Raw genomic sequence first — 22,279 nt, forward strand, 5'->3', positions numbered from 1 at the left:
AACACCAAAGTGAAAGAGAGAACACGATGAATAAACAGATAAATGAACTCAGGACAAAAATAGACAACATTAAAGAGGAAAACAGCCAGGATATGGAAAACCTCAGAAAAAAGAACGAAACAGAACTGCAAAACAAAACAGAAGGCCAACCCTGCAGAATAGAACAAACAGAAGACAGAATCTCAGAACTTGAAGATGAAATGATAATTAAAGGAAAAACTGAAGAACTATTAATTAAACAACTCAAGACCTGTGAAAAGAAAATGCAAGAACTCACCGACTCCATCAAAAGACCAAACTTGAGAATCATGGGCCTCAAAGAAGAGTTGCAAGCAAAGGGAATGCATAATATATTTAACAAAATAATAACAGAAAATTTCCCAAATCTAGAGAAAGATATTCCCATACAGATGCAAGAAGCCTCCAGGACACCAAACAGACCAGATCAAAATAGAACTACCCCACGATATATCATCATTAAAACAACAAGTTCCGAAACTAAGGAAAGAATATTGAAGGCTGTAAGAGAGAAAAAACAGGTAACATACAAAGGTAAACCGATCAAAATCACAACACAGTTCTCAACAGAAACATTAAAAGCAAGAAGAGCGTGGGGTGAGATCTTCCAGGCACTGAATGAAAATAACTTCAACCGCAGGATACTCTACCCAGCAAAACTATCATTCAAAATAGATGGAGCAATAAAAGTCTTCCATGATAAGCAGAAACTAAAACAATATGTGACCACAAAGACACCACTACAAAGGATTCTTCAAGGGTTTCTGCACACAAAAAGTGAAACCCAACTTAACCATGAAAAGACAGGCAGCACCAAAGCAAGACAGTAGAGAGTAACCTCAACTTAGGTACACACAATCAAACCTTCAAATAACTAAGACAACTAAATGACAGGAATCACCACATACCTATCAGAACTAATGCTTAATGTTAACGGACTTAATTCACCCATCAAAAGGCACCGCTTGATGAAATGGATTAAAAAGGAAGATCCAACAATTTGTTGCTTACAGGAGACCCATATCACCGACAGAAATAAGCATAGGCTAAGGATGAAAGGCTGGAAGAAGATTTACCAAGCCAATGGCCCCCGAAAACAGGCAGGAGTAGCAATAATTATCTCTGACAAAGTAGACTTCAAACCTACATTGATCAAACGAGATAAAGAAGGACATTCCATACTAATAAAAGGGGAAATAGACCAAAAGGACATAATAATTATCAAACTGTATGCACCCAATGTCAACACACCCAATTTCATCAAACATACCCTGAAAGACTTAAAAGCATATATAAACGCCAACACAGTGGTTGTGGGAGACTTTAACATCCCATTATCATCAATAGATAGGTCATCCAAACAAAAAAATCAATAAAGAAATCCAAGATCTAAAATATGCAATAGATCAAATGGACCTAGTTGATGTCTACAGAACATTTCATCCAACTTCTACACAATATACATTCTTCTCAGCAGCCCATGGAACCTTCTCCAAAATAGATCATATCCTAGGGCACAAAGCACGTCTCAACAAATATAAGAAAATAGAAATTATTCCGTGCATACTATCTGAACACAATGCAGTAAAAGTAGAACTCAACAACAAAAGTAAAGACAAAAAATATGCAAACAGCTAGAAACTAAATAACTCATTACTTAATGAAGAATGGATCATCGATGAAATAAAAGAGGAAATTAAAAAGTTCCTGGAAGTCAATAAAAATGAAAACACAATCAACCGGAACCTATGGGACACAGCTAAGGCAGTACTGAGAAGAAAGTTTATAGCCATGAGTGCAAGTATTAAAAAGACTGAAAGATCCCAAATCAATAACCTAATGATACATCTCAAACTAGTAGAAAAACAAGAACAAGCAAATCCCAAAACAAATAGAAGGAGAGAAATAATAAAATAAGAGCTGAAATCAATGAAATAGAAACCAAAAAAACCAAAGAATTAATGAAACAAAAAGTTGGTTCTTTGAAAAAATAAACAAGATCGATAGACCCCTGGCAAACCTGACTAAAATGAGGAGAGAAAAAACCCAAATTAGTAGAATCAGGAATGCAAAAGTGGTGCAACAAACACCATGGAAGTCCAGGAAATCATCAGAGACTACTTTGAGAACCTATATTCAAATAAATTTGAAAATCTTAAAGAAATGGACAGATTTCTAGTGACCTATGATCATCCAAAACTGAACCAAGAGGAAATTAATCACCTGAATAGATCTATAACACAAAATGAAATTGAAGCAGCAATCAAGAGTCTCCCCAAAAAGGAAGGTCAAGGACCTGATGGATTCTCTGCTGAATTCTATTAGACCTTTAAAGAAGAACTGACACCAACCCTCCTTAAACTGTTCCATGAAATAGAAAGGGAAGGAAAACTGCCAAACACATTTTATGAAGCCAGTATTACACTTATCCCAAAACCAGGCAAAGACACCTCCAAAAAGGAGAAATATAGGCCAATCTCCTTAATGAACATTGATGCAAAAATCCTCAACAAAATAATGACAAACCAAATTCAACAATACATCAAAAAGATTATTCACCACGACCAAGTAGGCTTCATCCCAGGGATGCAGGGGTGGTTCAACATCCAAAAATCAATAAACGTAATAAATCACATTAACAGAAGCAAAGACAAAAACCACTTGATCATCTCAATAGATGCAGAAAAAGCCTTTGATAAGATCCAACACCATTTCATGATAAAAGCTCTAAGAAAACTAGGAATAGAAGGAAAGTTCCTCAACATTATAAAAGCTATATATGACAAACCTACAGCCAGCATTATACTTAATGGAGAAAAACTGAAACCATTCCCTCTAAAATCAGGAACCAGACAAGGATGCCCACTATCTCCACTCCTATTCAACATAGTACTGGAATTCCTAGCCAGAGCAATTAGGCAAGAAGAAGGAATAAAAGGAATACAAATAGGTAAAGAAACTGTCAAAATATCCCTATTTGCAGATGACATGATCCTATACCTTAAAGACCCAAAAAACTCTACTCAGAAGCTTCTAGACATCATCAATAGCTATAGCAAGGTAGCAGGATATAAAATCAATATAGAAAAATCATTAGTATTTCTATACACTAATAATGAGCAAACTGAAAAAGAATACATGAAAATAATTCCACTTACAATAGCCTCAAAAAAAATCAAATACCTAGGTGTAAACCAAACAAAAGATGTGAAAGACCTCTGCAAGGAAAACTATACACTTCTGAAGAAAGAGTTTGAGGAAGACTATAGAAACTGGAGAGATCTCCCATGCTCATGGATTGGTAGAATCAACATAGTAAAAATGTCTATACTCCCTAAAGTAATCTACATGCTTAATGCAATTCCCATCAAAATTCCAATGACATTCATTAAAGAGATTGAAAAATCTACCGGGAAATTTATATGGAAACACAGGTAGCCACGAATAGCCAAGGCAATACTCAGTCAAAAGAACAATGCAGGAGGTATCACAATACCTGACTCCAAACTATATTACAAATCAGTAGCAATAAAAAACGCATGGTACTAGCACAAAAACAGACATGAAGACCAGTGGAACAGAATAGAGGACCCAGATATGAAGCCACACAACTATAAGCAACTTATCTTTGACAAAGGCGCTAAAAATATACGATGGAGAAATAGCAGCCTCTTCAACAAAAACTGCTGGGAAAACTGGTTAGCAGTCTGCAAAAAACTGAAACTAGATCCATGTATATCACCCTATACCAAGATTAACTCAAAATGGATCAAGGATCTTAATATCAGACCACAAACTCTAAAGTTGATACAGGAAAGAGTAGGAAATACTCTGGAATTAATAGATACAGGTAAGGACTTTCTCAACAAAACCCCAGCATCACAGCAACTAAGAGACAGCATAGATAAATGGGACCTCATAAAAGTACAAAGCTTCTGTTCATCAAAAGAAATGGTCTCTAAACTGAAGAGAACACCCACAGAGTGGGAGAAAATATTTGCCAGCTACACATCAAAGGACTGATAACCAGAATATATAGGGAACTTAAAAAACTAAATTCTCCCAAAACTAATGAACCAATAAAGAAATGGGCAAGTGAACTAAACAGAACTTTCTCAAAAGAAGAAATTCAAATGGCCAAAAAACACATGAAAAAATGCTCACCATCTCTAGCAATAAAGGAAATGCAAATTAAAACAACACTAAGATTCCACCTCACCCCTGTTAGAATAGACATCATCAGCAACACCACCAGCAACAGGTGTTGGTGAGGATGCAGGGAAAAAGGAACCCTCTTACACTGTTAGTGGGAATGTAAACTAGTACAACCACTCTGGAAAAAAATTTGGAGGCTACTTAAAAAGCTAGACATTGATCTACCATTTGATACAGCGATACCAATCTTGGGGATATACCCAAAGGACTGTGACACAGGTTACTCCAGAGGCACCTGCACACCCATGTTTATTGAGGCACTATTCACAATAGCCAAGTTATGGAAACAGCCAACATGCCCCACCACTGATGAATGGATTAAGAAAATGTGGTATCTATACACAATGGAATTTTATGCAGCCATGAAGAAGAACGAAATCTTATCATTCACAAGTAAATGGATGGAATTGGAGAACATCATTCTGAGTGAGGTTAGCCTGGCCCAAAAGACCAAAAATCGTATGTTCTCCCTCATATGTGGACATTAGATCAAGGGCAAACACAACAAGGGGATTGGACTTTGAGCACATGATAAAAGCGAGAGCACACAAGGGAGGGGTGAGGATAGGTAAGACACCTAAAAAATTAGCTAGCATTTGTTGTCCCTAATGCAGAGAAACTAAAGCAGATACCTTAAAGCAACTGAGGCCAATAGAAAAAGGGGACCAGGAACTAGAGAAAAGGTTAGATCAAAAAGAATTAACCTAGAAGGTAACACACACACACAGGAAATCAATGTGAGTCAATGCCCTGTATAGCTATCCTTATCTCAACCAGCAAAAACCCTTGTTCCTTCCTATTATTGCTTATACTCTCTCTACAACAAAATTAGAAATAAGGGCAAAATAGTTTCTGCTGGGTATTGACAGGGTAGGGGGGAGAGGCAGGGGGCAGAATGGGTGGTAAGGGAGGGGATGGGGGAAGGGGGAAGAAATGAACCAAGCCTTGTATGCACATATGAATAATAAAAGAAAAATGAAAAAAAAAAAAAAAGACATAACAGCACAAAATTTGGAAGGTGGATGGGGGAGAAAGACTTTATTTCAGACATGGTGCTGGCTGACAAGCAAGCTCTGATCTATACCAATGCTTACAGGGGCCAGTCTCTTATTCACCACTGCCTTCATGGATATGGGCATCTGGAAGGTGGCAATTTTTGTATTATGGATTGTACCTGCAGTGGTGACATTGAACACCTAGTCTGACAGTGACATCCCTACTTCTAGTCCTCCAGCTTTTCCAAGCTTTGGCAAGCACATGATTCCCTGTATTTCTAAGAAGAATAACCAGATAACATTTTTAAAGACTAAGAATGGTTTCTATGGTCTGCACTAACTCCTTTCTGATAGAGTAAGAAGGGAGGGAGTCAATAATGTAATACACCATGAGTGGTAAGTTTGATAACTGGAAAAAAATCCCAGAAGTCCCATAGGATTTGGTGATTAGGTGGTCATTGACCTTCTAACAGTAATTTCAGTAGATTGGAGAGGGTTGGTTCCCACCTGCTGTGGCATTGAATAGTCAAGTGGAGCATGAAGTAGCAGAAATAATGACTGAAGCTTTTAAGATGGTTAGAGAAAGGTGGGGAGGTAAGGAGTAGTTTTAATACAGATGAGACATGAGTAGTTGCAAACAGTGAATCTACTTAAAAACAAATTAGTGAAATGGACTCAAAGCTGCTTCTTGGAATGATAGTGAAAACTACTCTACAGAATGAGTCTTCTGAGCAAGGCACCATCCATGTCCCCAGTGAGCAGAAACTGCTATAAACTAAATGGCCCTGCCATTGTCACCAACAAAAGACAACAGACAACATAACCATGAGTAGGATGGAGGGGCTGAAGATCCAGGAGGAAGGATCATGTTCTCAGAGGCCATGTATAAGTCAGAGAGAGACCTGTACCACAGGTGGAGTACTGATCCTTGGCTTTAGGGAAAGACGTCTTTTATCTTGTGACATGGGAAGAAGGGGTAAGTTATTTCAAACTGACAGATCTGAAATTGGAGCACGGGAGAAACTGAAGGAGTTCTCTGCAATAATGACCTGTAACATACCACATTTCCAATCACAAAATGATGATGATAAAATAACAGCAAGGAGGAGGACCCACCGATCTAACCTGTTCAACAATACGTACATGACTGCATTAAAAATGGAATTAAATTAGTTATTGGTTGTTTGCTGTTTCTGGTGATTGTCTCTTTTTCTAGTCACTGTGGTATAATTTGGGCATAGTCTCTAATACCAAACCCAGGTACAGGATGAATCAGCAGGCATGTGACTCCTCATGACACATCACTGTGACCAAGGGAAAGGAGAAAATCTGTAGGTTTTGTTAAATGGGGGGCAGCCTTCAGAGTCAGCCAAACCATGTGGCATTCTCTGACCAGAACCCCACAGATGGGCAGTGGGAGAGTAAGGTATGGGTCTCAGGATTTGCCATCTGCTGTGGGAACAAGGGCAGACTGTGTTTAGCACAGAGGGAATAATGGGTATTTCTGCTCCACTTCTTTGGGGTGCCAGGGGCCCATCCTATGGGCCTTTGGGCTACTCTTCCTGAGTTGCTCCTCTAAAGATAGTAGGTAGCAAAGACTGGGTCTCAGGGCCAGGCTCTGGCGGGGATGGTCAGAGGATCTCTGGCATGTTGTGATTAGGAATGCAGACTCCCATCTGCTGAGCTCTGATAAGAAATGCCACCCTTCATCCAGAGGAAGAAGGCAAAGCAAGCATGGTGAGTGTGGTCCTTTCCATTGGAAGAGGCAAACAAAAACTCCATGGGCTTAACATTCTCTGCTAAAAACTCTTTACAGAAATCCTAGCTCTCACTACCATCCCCCACCATCTTCTATAGAGCCCCCATTCTCACCTCCACTCTTAGACCTCCACACACTGGCCACTTTCCCAGGCCTGGCCTCAACCCTTCCACCTGCTCTGCATGCCCAGCTTGATAAAGAAATCAGATGGAACTGTTTCATTCTTCTCAGGCTGAGTCAGTTGGATTTCTAAGCTATTTATAGGTTAATTAATTAATAATAATAAATACCTCAACATTTTGTAATTCTCAGTAGCTCAGACCTAATTTCCATCATAAATTGTCTTCCTGGAGCTTTGGAAATGAGCCTGTGAAGAATAGGTGATTTATTTATGTGAATACTAGAAGCTATTCTTTGCCATCATCCCTCAAGGAGTCTTGATTGCTTTTATGGAGAAAAATATATATTAAAATGGCACAGGAGCACACTTGACTTTGACCCCCGATGGTCAGCCAGGCAATCTCACAGACAAGGTGTAGGAAGAGAATGATGCCTTCACAGAAGGAACCTGACCCAAGGGCAGGGAAATGAACGAGAATCTAACTTGGATTATCAAGGTCACTGACATCAACAAATAACACTCAGCTTCCTCCCACTCTCTTCAAACACTAATCTAGTTTTTTCTTAAGCTTTAATGAAAAACTTGTCTTCCTAGAGGCTTTACATGACAGATGGGCAAACCTCTTCCTTTTGACCTACAGTGGAATGAAATTGTCTCTCTCCAGACAAAAGAGGGCCTGGGCTTGAGAGAAGATCTTGTCTTGAATTCCTTCCCCCTGCCTGAGGATGGATCACTAGTTGACCCACCTAGAGGGCTGGCATGGGGCCTCAGATCTGAGAAGTGCTCTAAGAAGTAACCAAACTGAACTCAAAGAAGTTCCCCCATTGCCTTAGTCCACGCTTGGTTATTATGACAAAATATCTGAGACTAGGCAATTGATAAAGAATAGAAGTTTATTTGGCTCAAGGTTCTGAAGGCTAGCAGGTCCAATACAAAGGTGCTAACACTTGGTGAGTGCCCTCTTACCACAAGATAACATGGTGGAAGGCATCACAGGACAAGATAGAGCAAGCATGCCAGAGCTGGCACTTATAACAAAGCCACTCCATGGTAACCCATTAATCCATGAATGGGTTAAGCCATTCACGAGGGCAGAGCCCTCATGACTCAGTAATCTTCCAAAGGTGCCACCTCCAATTATCATAAACATATGAATTTGAGCATTAAGTTTCCACCACATGAAATTTGAGGGACACATTCAAACCATAACACACATTTCCTCTAAAATCGCCAAAGATCATCCAACTCAAAGACAAGCCTCAAGACTTCAGCACTCTTAAAGTCATTCTTCTCCAAAACCTTGCTACTCGAAGTGTGGGTGCAGCTTCTCCTGGGAGATTCCCAGAATCTTGAGTCTTGCCCCAGGGCTTGAGGTCAGAGTCTGAAGTGAATCAAGCGCCTCAGGTGGTCTACAAGTGCTTAAAATGTGAGAAGGACCACTTCGGAAGCCTGGCCTGGGCCTCTTGAGCCCAAGTCAATAGACTATGCACGCATCCGCTCACTCAGAAGCTACCTAGGGCGGCTATGACGAAATACCATAAGCAGCAGAAGTTTACTTTCTCACAGTTCGGAAGGTTGAAAGTATAAGATTAAGGTATCAGAAGGGTTGGTTTCTGCCCTCACTTGGCCCATAAGTTCTCTGTGGTCATAACTTCCTTCTTATCTTGGCTAGATCATTTTACAGTTCTTCCTTTGGGAGTGAGTTTGGTAATGAAGAAAAATGGGGAATGATTAGAGGTTGGGGCAGACTTAAATAAAATAAAAATAATGAATAATAAGAGAATAAATATCCAGCTAAACTTCAATTTCAGATAAACAACACCCATTTCCCCAAGGATCTCTGATTCTTTTATTGGAGAATGGTATTAGCATACAAGATCTGGGTCTGGGTGTGCCCATTGTTCTTGGGATGGCATTGCTTTTAAGTTCTCTGGGATGGCAGGGAAAAGAGATACATAGGTGTATATTGACCTCTCTATAGACGTATCTATAAATGTTTCTATAGGTCCCATTTGTATCTTTCTTAAGCTAAATGTGAGTTCACAATGGTGCCTCCAACTCTAATCTAGTATCACATGAATCCTTGTAGCCTTCTCTGTTTTTCTCTTTTTATTTTGAAAAGTTTCAAATCTACAGAGAAGTTGAAAGGATGGTACAACAAATATGAATGAACATGGCATATACCATGCACCTATTATTTTGCTCTATTTGCTTTGGAGAGAGAGAATTTTTTTGTCTGAAACACTTGAAAATAACTTGCAGACATCAAAATTTACTCTTAACACTTCAGCAAGTATTAAGAAAAAAATCCTAAGAAAACAGACTCTCTTCTACATAAATTCTATATCACTAACACCCCTGAGCAAATTAACAATATTTCTATAATGTGATCTGATATACAATTCATATCCACATTTCCTCAGTTGCCCTAAATATTGCATTTTATTCATTTGCTTCACAATCCAATGAAAGTTCACATTTGCATTTGGCTAATTCACTTTAGTCTCCCATCTTTCTACTGTTGTTTCATTTTTAATGACATTGACTTTTTTGAAGAACTGGGTCAGCTGTCTCACATTCTGTATCTAATATTTTAACATTATTAGACTCAAGTTAAACACTTTTGGCAAGAGGACTTCACTGGTGATTGTGGGCGCTTCATCCCATTGGGAGGTACATAGTGTCAGATTGCATCACTGTCAGGGACCCTAACTGAGACTGCTTGGTTCAGTTGGTGTCTGCAAGACCTCCTCATGTAAAAGAATATGAGGTAAAATGAGGTGGCTTGTGAGGAGGCACCTCAAGTTCATGTGCCAATCCTGTTCCCCCCAAAACTCTCGCCCAGTGGCTTTTGCCACCCACTGATGATCCTTGCTTGAATCACCTAATATAATGATAGCTGCATAATGCTTTGCTAATTCTATCATTCCTTAGAGTTAATTCCATCACCACATATTATCTGGCCCTCTTTTATGAACTAAATCTTGGTGAAAGAGCCAAAAGATGAAAAGGACTTGACCAAATGGATGCTCAAGAAGTGATCCATGGCCAGGCACAGTGACTCATTCCTGTAAAACTAGCTACTTGGGAGGCAGGGATTAGGAAGATCACAGTTCAAGGCCAGCCTGGGCAAAAAGTTCATGAGACTCCATTTTAACCAATAAAAGCTAGATGTGGTATTGTGTATCTGTCATACCAGACTTACAGAAAGCATAAACAGGAGGATCAAAGGATCAAAGTCTAGGTCAGCCTGAGTATAAACAGCAAGACCCTAAAGGAAAAAATGGCAGGGGGGGCATTGCTCAAGTGGTAGAGCACCTGCCTAGTAAACACAAGATTCAAGTTCAAAACTACATTACTGCCATAAAGAAAAAGAAGTGATACATGTGCAAGGCTGAGAGAAACCCAACATGGAAAGAGAAGCAAGAGCAATGCACATCAGGGCTCCTAAGCCATATTAGGACCTTTTATCTTTCTCTTGGGAGCAATAGAGAACCATTAAGTAATCTGGTGCAGTAGTGTAACCTGATAAGATTTGAATATTTTAATATTATTTAGTCTGGTGGGTGGAGAACTAATTTGAATGAGGCTAAAGTGAATAAGGAAAAGGAGGAGATCAATTAGGGAGCCACTTCAGAAGTCTATGCAATTTGAAGAGAAGTGAAAGAATTGAGACACTTAGGAAAACAAGCCAATAGAGATGACAACAGATGAGATATGAGGGAGGAGAGAAAGTTATGTCATTGAGTCCCGAGGAGGAGGGTGCTGAAGGAGAACGGAGGTGTCAGCTGCGTGGAACACTGTTGGAAGCCTGTAAGGTAAGGATAAGGCACTTCAGCTGGATTTAATGGCAGGATGATCTTAATGAGAGCTGTTCAGTTTGACTGAAGAGGAATGAGTCAGTAATCAGAGGTAACAGAACATAGACATGAGTGGAAATCATTCTTTGGAAAAGTTTGGCTTTTAAGAGGAGAACAAGAATTCTGCAACTGGGGCAAAAGTGGAATGAAGGCATTACTGAGGGAGTGCTTAGGAAATAGTTGTGCCATTACTGAACTAATCTGTAACTAAGGACTGAAACCCTGAATTCAAACCCCAGTCCCCCCTCAGAAAAAAGCAAGTATCTGAGTGATAGTTCTCCAGGTAACTTTAAGACAATAAATATAATTCCAAGGCTATGTTTTTGGCACTGGAAAGATGGACAGAACACTCTGTTACTGAAGGAGGGACTGGTCTTACTCTCACAAGTAGAACACTTCCTGTGTGGAAGGAGCAAACATCATCTTGCTGAAGGCAAGGGACAAATTTCACTCAATTCCACCAGTCAGAGCTGAGAAAACATGTTCGAATTAAATTGAATTACGTCCACTTTAGTATCTTCTATCCCAGCCAAACGCCGGGTGGGAGTGTAACGCAGGAAGTGGTGAGGACAGTGTTTCCCACCGTCTGAAGGAATGTCCTGTGGGTTAGGAAGTCGAATTACTTTTCCTTGCTCCAGCAAGCAGGCCCATGACTTTTTATGGTCATCCAACCACCTCCTCCTTGTCATTCATGGACATTCCTTGAAGACTTTGACCTCTCAAAATCTTTTTTTCACCACTCTTTCCATCTTCTTGAAAACTGCAAGCTAGGTAATCCCCAGGCCAGTGTATTAAAGGGTGTTCTCTATAAGAATTTGCCACACAGGGTTTGCAAATCCTGCACATTCTTGGTATCACCCCACATCCATTTTTTGACAGACTTCTTGGAAGATTATGATATTGTACAGTTTGTGAATCACTGCTTAACCTGCAAATTATTTGACTTTCTAATCTCTTGTGACATCCCCCTGTTCCTCCAACCATCTACATCCCTGGCCACCTTATCTGCTATTCTCAGAAACTCTCTACTTTAAAAATATTTAAAATACCTGAAAATTGCAAAAAAAAAGTAATAGCATCCATAACTGATATCAAGCACCCTAACGTCTTGCAACACTTCCTTCAAATCTTTTCTTTCAAAAAATAATTTTAAAAAAGAGAAGAAAGCAAGATCAGAACAAGCATGTGGGCTTTACAGACACAGCTAACATTCCATATCTTCCACACTTCCCCATGCCTATCCTAAAATCTGTACATATGATCTGCACAGACATTGTTTGTAACTTTACTATAAATTGTTTCATTTGTATTTTAAGATAATATAAGTGGTATTAGACTCTATATATCCTATTGCAGTTTTTTTTTCCACTCATGATTGTTTTAAGTTTGTGCATGAAAACATGTAGAACTGGCTCAAATATTTTACTTGTTGCAGAGTCTGTATTGTCTGCACAAATAGCATTTTATCCATTTTCTTACCAACAAAAAGTAAAACATTGCAGGCAGAATTTATCTAGATATGTTAAATTAGGGGGTGAAAGTTTATGGGACAATAAGTTGTTTACATAGACTAATATTAGCCTGACAGTGGAGATATGTGGTAAGCACCACATTGAAGAAGTTAAACAAGCCAGGAGCAGTGACTCAAGTCTATCATCCTAGCTACAGATAAGAGGTCTGTGGTCTAGGCTGGGCATAAAGCAAGACCTCTCTCAAGAACAGCCAACACAACTGGGCGGCTGTGGCTCACTTCTGTAACCCTAGCTACTCAGGAGGCAGATCATGGTTCAAAGATAGCCCTGGGCAAAGAGTTTGTGAAACCCTATCTTAAAAATACCCAACACAAAAAAGGGCTGGTGGAGTGGTTCAAGTGGTAAAGCACCTGCCTAGTATGCATGAGGCCCTGAGTTCAAACCCCAGTGCTGAAAAAAGAAAGTGTCAAGGCCATGAAAACAAAGGAAGGCTGAAAACTTGTCAAAGATAGGCAAAGGCTAAGGAAACATGAATCTGGGATTCTGGACATTAATTGGAGAATTTCTTATAAGATCTGTAAGTTAGATAAATAATATTGTATCAATATTGAATTTCTCAGTTTCCACAGTTATTATTTAATATTAGAGAAAGATCATGAAGGATATATGGAAACTTTGTTTCCCAGTACTGCATCTTAATTTTCTCTATAACCCTAAAAATTCTTTAAAATAAATAGTTTTTAAAGTTTAGTCAAATTTGGATTTCATAGGGTATGATGATAAGAGAGCCCAAAGAACACAGTGGCTTAAAAAATAAAGAAGTTTTTCTCACACACAAGACTGGGCCAGAGTGACAGGTTAGCTGTCTCCCACACAGCCATCCAGGTCTCTAGGTTCCCTCAGACATGCACATCCTCACCCAGGAGGGCCTTGCAGTCTCCAGAGCAGTGTCTCAAATCCTTCAGTGCTGAGTGCAAAGTCCTGTATATCTACATGGTATAAATCTTGCTAATTTTGATGTTAAAATATTGCACAACATTTTAACTGAGGCATGCCTGATCAGTTACTCATTTTGTAGTTTTTTTAATTTCAAGAATTTTATTTGTCATCTTTAAAAGTCCACCTCATCAAGTTTGGGTTACAATAAGTAACCCAAATTTGTACTCTAAATCTGTTCTTTGACGGTTTTACTTTCATTTATTTTTAAAATTATGTGACTGGGTTTATTGTGATGTTTCCATACATGTACCTAGTGTACTTTGATCATATTCACCTCCCCCATTATTATTTCTTATCTCCCCTACCCAGGTTTTTTAGTTTTTAATGTTTCATTATTCTGTTTTCACTCATGCATATAATGTACTTCAGTCATGTTGATTCCCCAATACCCTCTTCTTTCACCCTCCACTGGCTCTCCCCACCAATAGACCACTCTTTATATTCATGTCTTTATTTTTATTTTGTTTTGGGGTTTTAGATATAGATTCTGCATATAAGAGAAAACATGCAACATGTCTTTCTGGCTTATTTCACTTAACATAATTTCCAACTCAATCCACTTTCCTACAAATTACATAATTTTTTTCTTAATGGCTGAATTTAATACTCCATTGTGTATACATACCACATTTCCTTTATCCATTCATTGATTGTTGTGCACCTAGACTGATTCCATAGCTTAGCTATTATGACTAATGCTATAAATATAATAAGTATACAGGTATCTCTATTGTATGCCGAGTTAAAGTCCTTCAGATAAATGCACAGGAGTAGTATAACAGGATCATATAAAAGTTCTAGTTTAAGTTTTTTCAGGAAACTCCATACTGATTTCCATAGTAACTACACAAATTTACTTTCTCACTAACAGTATATAAGGGTTTCCTTTTCCCCACATCCTCATCAGTATTTGTTGTTGCTTGTTTTCTTGATGGTAACCATTCTGGCTGGGGTGAGATGAAATTCCAACATTGTTTTGATTTCAATTTCCTTTATGGCTAAGTATATAGAACATTTCTTCATATATTTATTGGTCGTTTGTACTTTTTCTTCTGAGAACTGTTTGTCCAATTCATTTGCTCATTTACTAATTGGATTATTGCATCTTTTATGCTTAATTTTTAGCTCTTTATATATTCTGGACATTAATCCCCTGTCAGATGAATAGCTGACAAAGATTTTTTTCCATTCTGTAGGCTTCAATCTAGAAATTATTTCCTTTGTTCTGCAGAAGCTTTTTAATTTCATTCACTCCCATTGTCAATTCTTGCTCTTCATTCCTGAGCTATCGGAGTCCTATTCAGAAAGTTGTTGCCAGTGCTTCTATCTTTTAATGTTTTCTCTAGGTTTTCCTGTAGTAGTTTCAAACTTTTGGATCTTACATTAAGGTCTTTCATTCATTTTGCAGTGATTTTTTTACAGGCTGAGAGATAGGGATCTAGCTTCAGTCTTCTATAGGTGGATATCCAGTTTTCCCAACACCATTTATTGAAGAGACTGTCTTTTCTTCAACATTTGTTTTTGACATCTGTATCAAAGATCAGGTGTCTGCAGGTGTGTGAGGTTATTTCAGAGTCTTCTATTATATTCCATTGATTTATATGTCTGTTTTTATGCCAGTACTATGCTGTTTTGTTACTACAGCTTTGTAGTGTAATTTCAGATATTGCTCTTTTTGCTCAGGATTGTTCTGTGTATTCAGAGTCTTTTATACTTCCACATAAACTTTTGGATTGATTTTTCTATTTCTTTGAAGAATGGTGTCGGAATTCTGATGGGAATTGCATTGAATCTGTAGATCCTTTTGGTAGTGTAACCACTTTCACAATATTAATTCTGTCAGTTCTATTTTTGAGAAAGTTCTGTGGGCTGCTAAAAAGAATACATATTCTATTGGGTGGAGCTTTTTATAGATGTCTGCTAAGTCCATTTGATCTATCATGTTGTTTAATTCTGATTTTTTTCATTAGTTTTTGTCTGGATGACCTATCCATTGATGAGAGTGGGGTATTATAGTCATACGCTATTATTATGTTGGGGTCTATCTGTGTTTTTATACCCAGTAGTGTTTGTTTTGTAAAATTTGGTGCACCAATATTCCATGTGCATATGTTTTCAATTGTTATATGCTCATAACATTTTGTTCTCTATAAATATAAAGTGACCTTTTTGTCACTTCTGACTAGTTTTGATTTGAAGTCTGCTTTGTCAAGTATGATTATAGCTTCTCCTGCTTGCTTTCAGGTTCCATTTGCTTGGAAACTCTTTTTTCCATCCTTTCACTTTAAGCCTGTATTTGTCTTTGTCTGTGAGGTATGTTTCTTGTAAGCAAAAAAATTGTTGTTATTCTTTAATTCAATCCAGCAGTCGGTATCTTTTGATTGGAGAATTGAGACCATTAGCATTCAAAGTTGTTATAAAAGATATATAGTAATTCCTATCATTTTGTTGTTTTTGTAACATTTGATTCTTTCCAATCTTAATTTGCTTCTCTACTTATCTAGTGAGATTTAGTCTTTCCCATATTTCCATTGTTGTATTTATTTTCCTCTTCTGTGTGTAGGATTCCTTTAAGTCTCTTCTGTAGTGTTGGTTCAGGGTTCACAAATTGCTTTAGTTTTTATTTATCACGGAAAGCTTTTATTTCTCCTTCAATTTTGAAGGATAGTTTTGCTGAATACAATAATCTAGATAACTTTGTAATTGGATCATTCTTGATCAGTTACTAAAAGAAGTACATTATTCATTTGGGGTTTATGGGTCTTGTTGTTTTTGTTTTGTTTTGGATTTGTTTGTTTGATTGTTTTATTGATTGATTGATACCACTTGAGCCATGCCACCAGCCCTTTTATTTTGTTTTTTGAGACAGGGTCTCCCTATGCAGCCTATGCTGGCTTCAAATTCACAACCCTCCTTCCTCAACATCCTGAGTTCTCGTATTATAGGCATGCACCAACATGCCCTTTGAGAAGGATGTTATAATAATTCACCATGGACTCTGGATTTCTTTTATAATTCTGTCAATTTTCTGTATTTTAAAAGCATATTAATAAATTCTGATATAAATGATCTTTGGGTACCATTTTTATGCCAACTTCAGAATTTTTGTCTTACGACTGAACTGTACTTTTATCATTGTGACATATTTATTTTTAACTGTGACTTTTTGCCTTTAAGTTTGTTTCATCTAATATTAATATTACTACATATTATTCTCTTTGTTTTGTTTATGTTTGCTTGGCATTTAGTTCCCATCTCTTTATTTTCGATCTGTCTATATAATTATGTTTTAGATGTGTATTATGTGAATAAGCCATAGCTGAATTTTACATACTTACTCCCCCATTTAATAATCTATGCTTTTTAGTTTAGAACATGTACAATGGTTCAAATTACTTTTGTATTTATTTCTACCACTTTATTTTATATTCTTTATATACTCTGCCCTTGCATGGCTTAATTTTTCTTTTTTTGCCTTCTATTTGATTAATTATATTTTATGCCTTTTCTCCTCTCTCTGCTTATTTGAAACTTAAACATTCTATTTTTATTATTTTGTAGGATCCTTTAAATTATTAATATACACAGTTGACTGAACAAAGTTCAGCCATATGATTACCAGTTTCTTTGCTTACCATGGCTGCATGATTCTGCTCCTTCCTGCTAAGTTGCTTCGTCTCTTCCTTTTCCTCCTGTCTCATCTTCCTCCTCATCATCTACCTCCTCTATCTTTCCCTCTTCCTCTTTTTTCTCCAACTCCTCCTTCTCCTTCCAAAATGGAAGATTGAACTAGGCTTTGCACAGCACTCTACCCCTAAACTAAATTACCACTCTATTTTCTTCTCCTCGAGCTACATCCTTCACTATTTCATTCTCTAAAATTGCAAAGCATCCAAGTCTTGGACTAAAAATGTCCTCAGTTCACCCTTGCTCTAAAATGGAAACTAGAACAGAATTCCAGGTTGATGTTCTCAGATTTTGAAAATAGTATTCCATTGACTTTTGGCTTCTATTGTTGTTTTGGGAAGTCTGCTCTGATTCTAATTTTTATTCCCTTTTAGATAATCAGCCTTTTTTTCTCTGGTTTCTCCTCACATTTTTTTCTTGTCTTAGGAATCCTGAATTTTTAGTAAGATTTGTCTGGAAGTGGAAATACTTGTACCTGTCTTATTCAGAAACTACGGTATTTCCCACACCTGAAGATTCATCTTTCATCCATTCTAAGAATATCAAAGTTATTAGCGCTTCCAATAGAGCATATCTATGTAATCTTTCTTTTCTAAGAACTCACAGTAGACATAATTCATATCTTCTTATTCTATCCTCCCTATTTTTAACATACTCCTATTTTTATATCTTTATATCTCATTGTGTTACATTCTTGAAATTTTTCAGAACTATCTTCTAGTTGACTATTTCTCTCTTAAACTGTGTCTACTCTGCTATTTTAACTATTCACTAATTTTTTCTAATTATATTTTTCTAAAATTTCTATGTGATTCTTTTAAATCTGCCAGTTACTCTGCCATGTTGTCTTATTTTTACAGTCTTCAGTTCTTTTATGTATTTACTTGCTTAAATATTTGTATTTTATAATATCTTTAATATATTATCACTCAATTTTCTAAAGCCCTGGGGGGTCTAAACCTACTTTTATTGTCTCCACTGGGTTAGAAGCCATTTTCCTTCCAGAGCATTTTTATTTATTTATTTATTTTTTGCATCTACTCCTACAGTGAGTCCTAGCTATATCCCAATCTGGAACAAAATTTTTATAAAAAATTTTTAACTTCGCTATTTCCACAATATATGGATAGTATAAATTCATTAACCAAAACTCAGATTAAACAGAGCTCAACAGTTATGAATTTTGGGGGAAAGAGGAGAAGGATCTCTTTCTATCACTCAAAGTCAGCTTCCTATTATCATTCTGAGCCTGTGCAAAGATGTTCCTTGTCAACACTTTCATTAGGGCACAGCCTTTGAAACATCTGAATTAAGGGAGGGGTTTGGTTCATTTATAGCCCTTTTTATAAAATCAGTTCATAGCCTTGTGTCCTATTTCCAAATGAAGATTAAAATCCAAGATCCTAGGCTGTAGAGACTGACCACCTTCTTTGTGCTCTTCCCTAATCCAAAGAATTAACAAAAATTTACCAATCTGTTTTATAATCTCTGTGCTTCTATAACTCTCTTTCTTGCAAAGCTAGCTAGCTAACCACTCAAAGGAAACTTTGCCAATAGTTTCTTGGTATTTGCAGAAGGATTGGAGATTCTCTAGTTTTATATATTTCTAAAACAAAATTTTTGGAAGAGGTATGCTCACTCCCTTCTCCCCCATCCTTTCAGTGCCCAACTATGCCAACTTTGCAACCCTTTCTTTGAAGCACTCCATTCTAAAAACGCTGCACTGACTGCACTCTTGTGACCTGTTTACTTAATCCTTAGCTCTCCTTAACCTGCAGAACATATTCCATCTGCTCTAAGAAGCCTTTCCTTTGAACCTCCATAACACCTGGTGCTCACTTCTATAGCACTTAACACATTATACTAAATGTCTCTTTTAGTGTGTCTCCCAGCACTGTAAAATCCTTGAGGTATGGGACCATGATTCACTTGCTAGATTTCCATAGTATCTGACACAAAGTATGTGTTTAAGACATTGTTAGCTAACTAAAGACACAAACACAGAAGAGTTCCATCATTCATCATCCTTCGTGCCTTTTTTTTTCTTTTTTTCTTTTTTTTCATTTTTCTTTTATTATTCATATGTGCATACAAGGCTTGGTTCATTTCTCCCCCCTGCCCCCACCCCCTCCCTTACTACCCACTCCCCCCTCCCTCTCCCCCCCACCCCCTCAATACCCAGCAGAAACTATTTTGCCCTTATCTCTAATTTTGTTGTAGAGAGAGTATAAGCAATAATAGGAAGGAACAAGGGTTTTTGCTAGTTGAGATAAGGATAGCTATACAGGGCATTGACTCACATTGATTTCCTGTGCGTGGGTGTTACCTTCTAGGTTAATTCTTTTTGATCTAACCTTTTCTCTAGTTCCTGGTCCCCTTTTCCTATTGGCCTCAGTTGCTTTAAGGTATCTGCTTTAGTTTCTCTGCATTAAGGGCAACAAATGCTAGCTAGTTTTTTAGGTGTCTTTTTAAAACCTTTTTAAAAGGTTAGTAGTGTGCATACACACTACTGCATACACACACACACACACACACACACACTGGAGCTAAACCTTTTCAATAGGATAGCAAATTTCCAAGTCTCCTGGAAAACTTCCAGGTCCCTGGAAAACATTTATATGAAACCATCATTTAGGGAAGGAGAGGGAAGTAGACAGAGCTCAGAACATTACATTCCAGAGAGAGATGACACATGGTGCTCCCTCCCACTAAGAGTGGGCAGCTTGAGATAAGAAAGACATGAAATCTGATTAAAGGGATATTCAAATCCCACTGATGACTTACCATAAAATGTACTGCAAAGCCTCAGCCTGTCATTTAAGATCATCCAAGATCTGGCACTCCATCTGCCTTTGTAGTACTATCTTCTGCTGTATAAATTCTCACCCAATCCTCCCAAATTAATTTACATCTTATATTATCATATTACCATTCCTGCCCTCTAGACCCCCCAGCTCTGTTTTATACAATGACTCAAAAAGAGATGCTTTTATTGCAACACACTATATTTTTGGTTTTATTTTTACTATTGGCTTAGTATATGCCCTTCAGGTATATATTGAAGGAAATAGAGTGTGTTTAATTTTGTTACTCTTGGCTGTAATAAAATCCTTTGCTCCTTTTGCCCATGCTACCATAAACTTTATATTACAACTGGCTCTCAGTCTGTAATCCATCCTCCCACACTCATGCCACAACTCAGCTCCAAAGGAGAGATGAGGAGAAAGAGAATGGAGGTTGATATCTCAGGTCTAATGGGGCTCCAAGTAGCAGAGTTATCTCTGCCTCTCCTCCCCTGCTCCCCCAAAATCATTGGTAAGCTTTGTGACTTGTGATACCTTGGAATAACTTTGTTTCTGAGATATCACTTTTCCTAGTGAAATTTGCTATCCTGTTGAAAGAGTTTGGGATGTGCTGATTAGGATAAGTATGTAATTATTTCCGTGGTCAACTGAGAAAACTTCATGTGGGAAATAAGAGCAGATGTTGCCCCAAAAAGAGTTCAGTTTGGCAGATGTAGAAACATGGCAGGGAGAGCCCATTCTGCCTGGCTGGGTAATTGCAAACAGCTGCCAGTCGGCCTCCACTCCAAGGAAGAAAACGTCCCAGTGGGAAAGAATATCCATGTTCTGCTGGCCTACCTCCTCCTGGAGCAGAAGAGGGAAGAAACAGAACCCTCATCTGCCTCTTTCATCCCAGGACTTCTGTTTCTGAAAAATGCAGATGGCACTGATAGACCAAGAATTGTTTTCTTCACATTTTTCTACACAAAATGTACAAGTTGTAATGAAGCCCTGTCAAGTATTTTTAAGCTATTGAGAAACCAGTGAACTCCAGTAAGTGATTGACATCCTGGCTTCTGTCATCAGCATGAACAGCTGTGTGAATGTGAAGAGCTGAGCACTGAACTCTAAGCACTGAATACTAAGCACCAAGCACTGAGTACTGAGCACTGAGTCAAACATTGGGTACTGAGTACCAAGGAAGCCCTCCCAGGCTACAGATATAATGGGCCTTCTTAGGGAAGAAAAGCAGTAAGTAAATGAATCCTGCCAGCTGTTCCAGTGCTACTAGAACATGTCTCAATGCTGGGGGGAGAGCAGGGATTTTCTCCATGTTCGGAGAATATTCTGAATATATTTTCTACTCTCTATAGTTCATGGCAGTTCCCCTATGCTAAGAATATCCTGAATTCTTTTCAGGCCTTTGGAGTGTTCAAAGAGTTCTGTTCCTCTCAGTCTCCAACTTTGCCCTCTCAAGAACTATTCTGCCTTCTCCCCCTCTGCTAAGCCTTATCCTCCAGCACTAGAAGCCATTACTGCTTCCTTCCTCTGGGATCCCAGAGCACTCAGGAGACCTCTGTTTTAATGTAGCATCCATGCCTTCAAAGAGTTGGTGTCCTCACTCTGTTTCCCAGACCCTATGACCCAGGTGGGAAGGACTGAGTCACAGCACCATGTACCCCATGGAGCCCAGCACATCACAGGACTGGGACATTCAAGATGCTCCCCAGCAAAAGGTCTGAAGAGGAAGAGCGTAGGTCGACACATGAGTCACTGTCTCTTTCCTCTCCCCACCTATGCCTCTGATCCCCAAGCTTTCCTCCTGGGTCTCAGACCTCCACATCCCTAAGTCTTCCTCCCAAGATCTGCGCAGCAGGCACTTGCTCCTATGGGAGACTCTAAGCATATTTTTCAGGTACTCATTCCCTTTTCAATGGTGGACATGACCCTGAACCACTAGAAATTTTAGAAATTATTTTGCACAGATAACAAGATAAACAGTCCTCATGCTTCACCCTGCTCTGAGTGTTTCTATACTCATAGCTCTGGACCCCTCTGGAAACTCTTTGAAATTTAAATCTAGGGGTTCTGGAAATTCTTAAAAAGAACATTCCGGGGTAAGCAGTCTCTTGCAGCATAAGGACCAACTCAGGAAAAGTAATAGCATGTGAGGAGTGCATTTTTCTCCCTGGAAGGGAAGGCTATATTCACACACTTTGATTCGTCTGTTTTATTAACTTGAAGAACATCTGGGAAGAAACTGCCATTGTTTTTCTGCCACATGCAACTAAAGCTCACACCAACGTATTTGAGGAATGACGCCATGGACTTAACCTTCTAAATTTCCTGTTCTTTCTTCCTAATGTTTGG

The sequence above is a fragment of the Castor canadensis genome, chromosome 10 (assembly GCF_047511655.1).
Source record: "Castor canadensis chromosome 10, mCasCan1.hap1v2, whole genome shotgun sequence".
NCBI classification, from domain to species: Eukaryota; Metazoa; Chordata; class Mammalia; order Rodentia; family Castoridae; genus Castor; species Castor canadensis.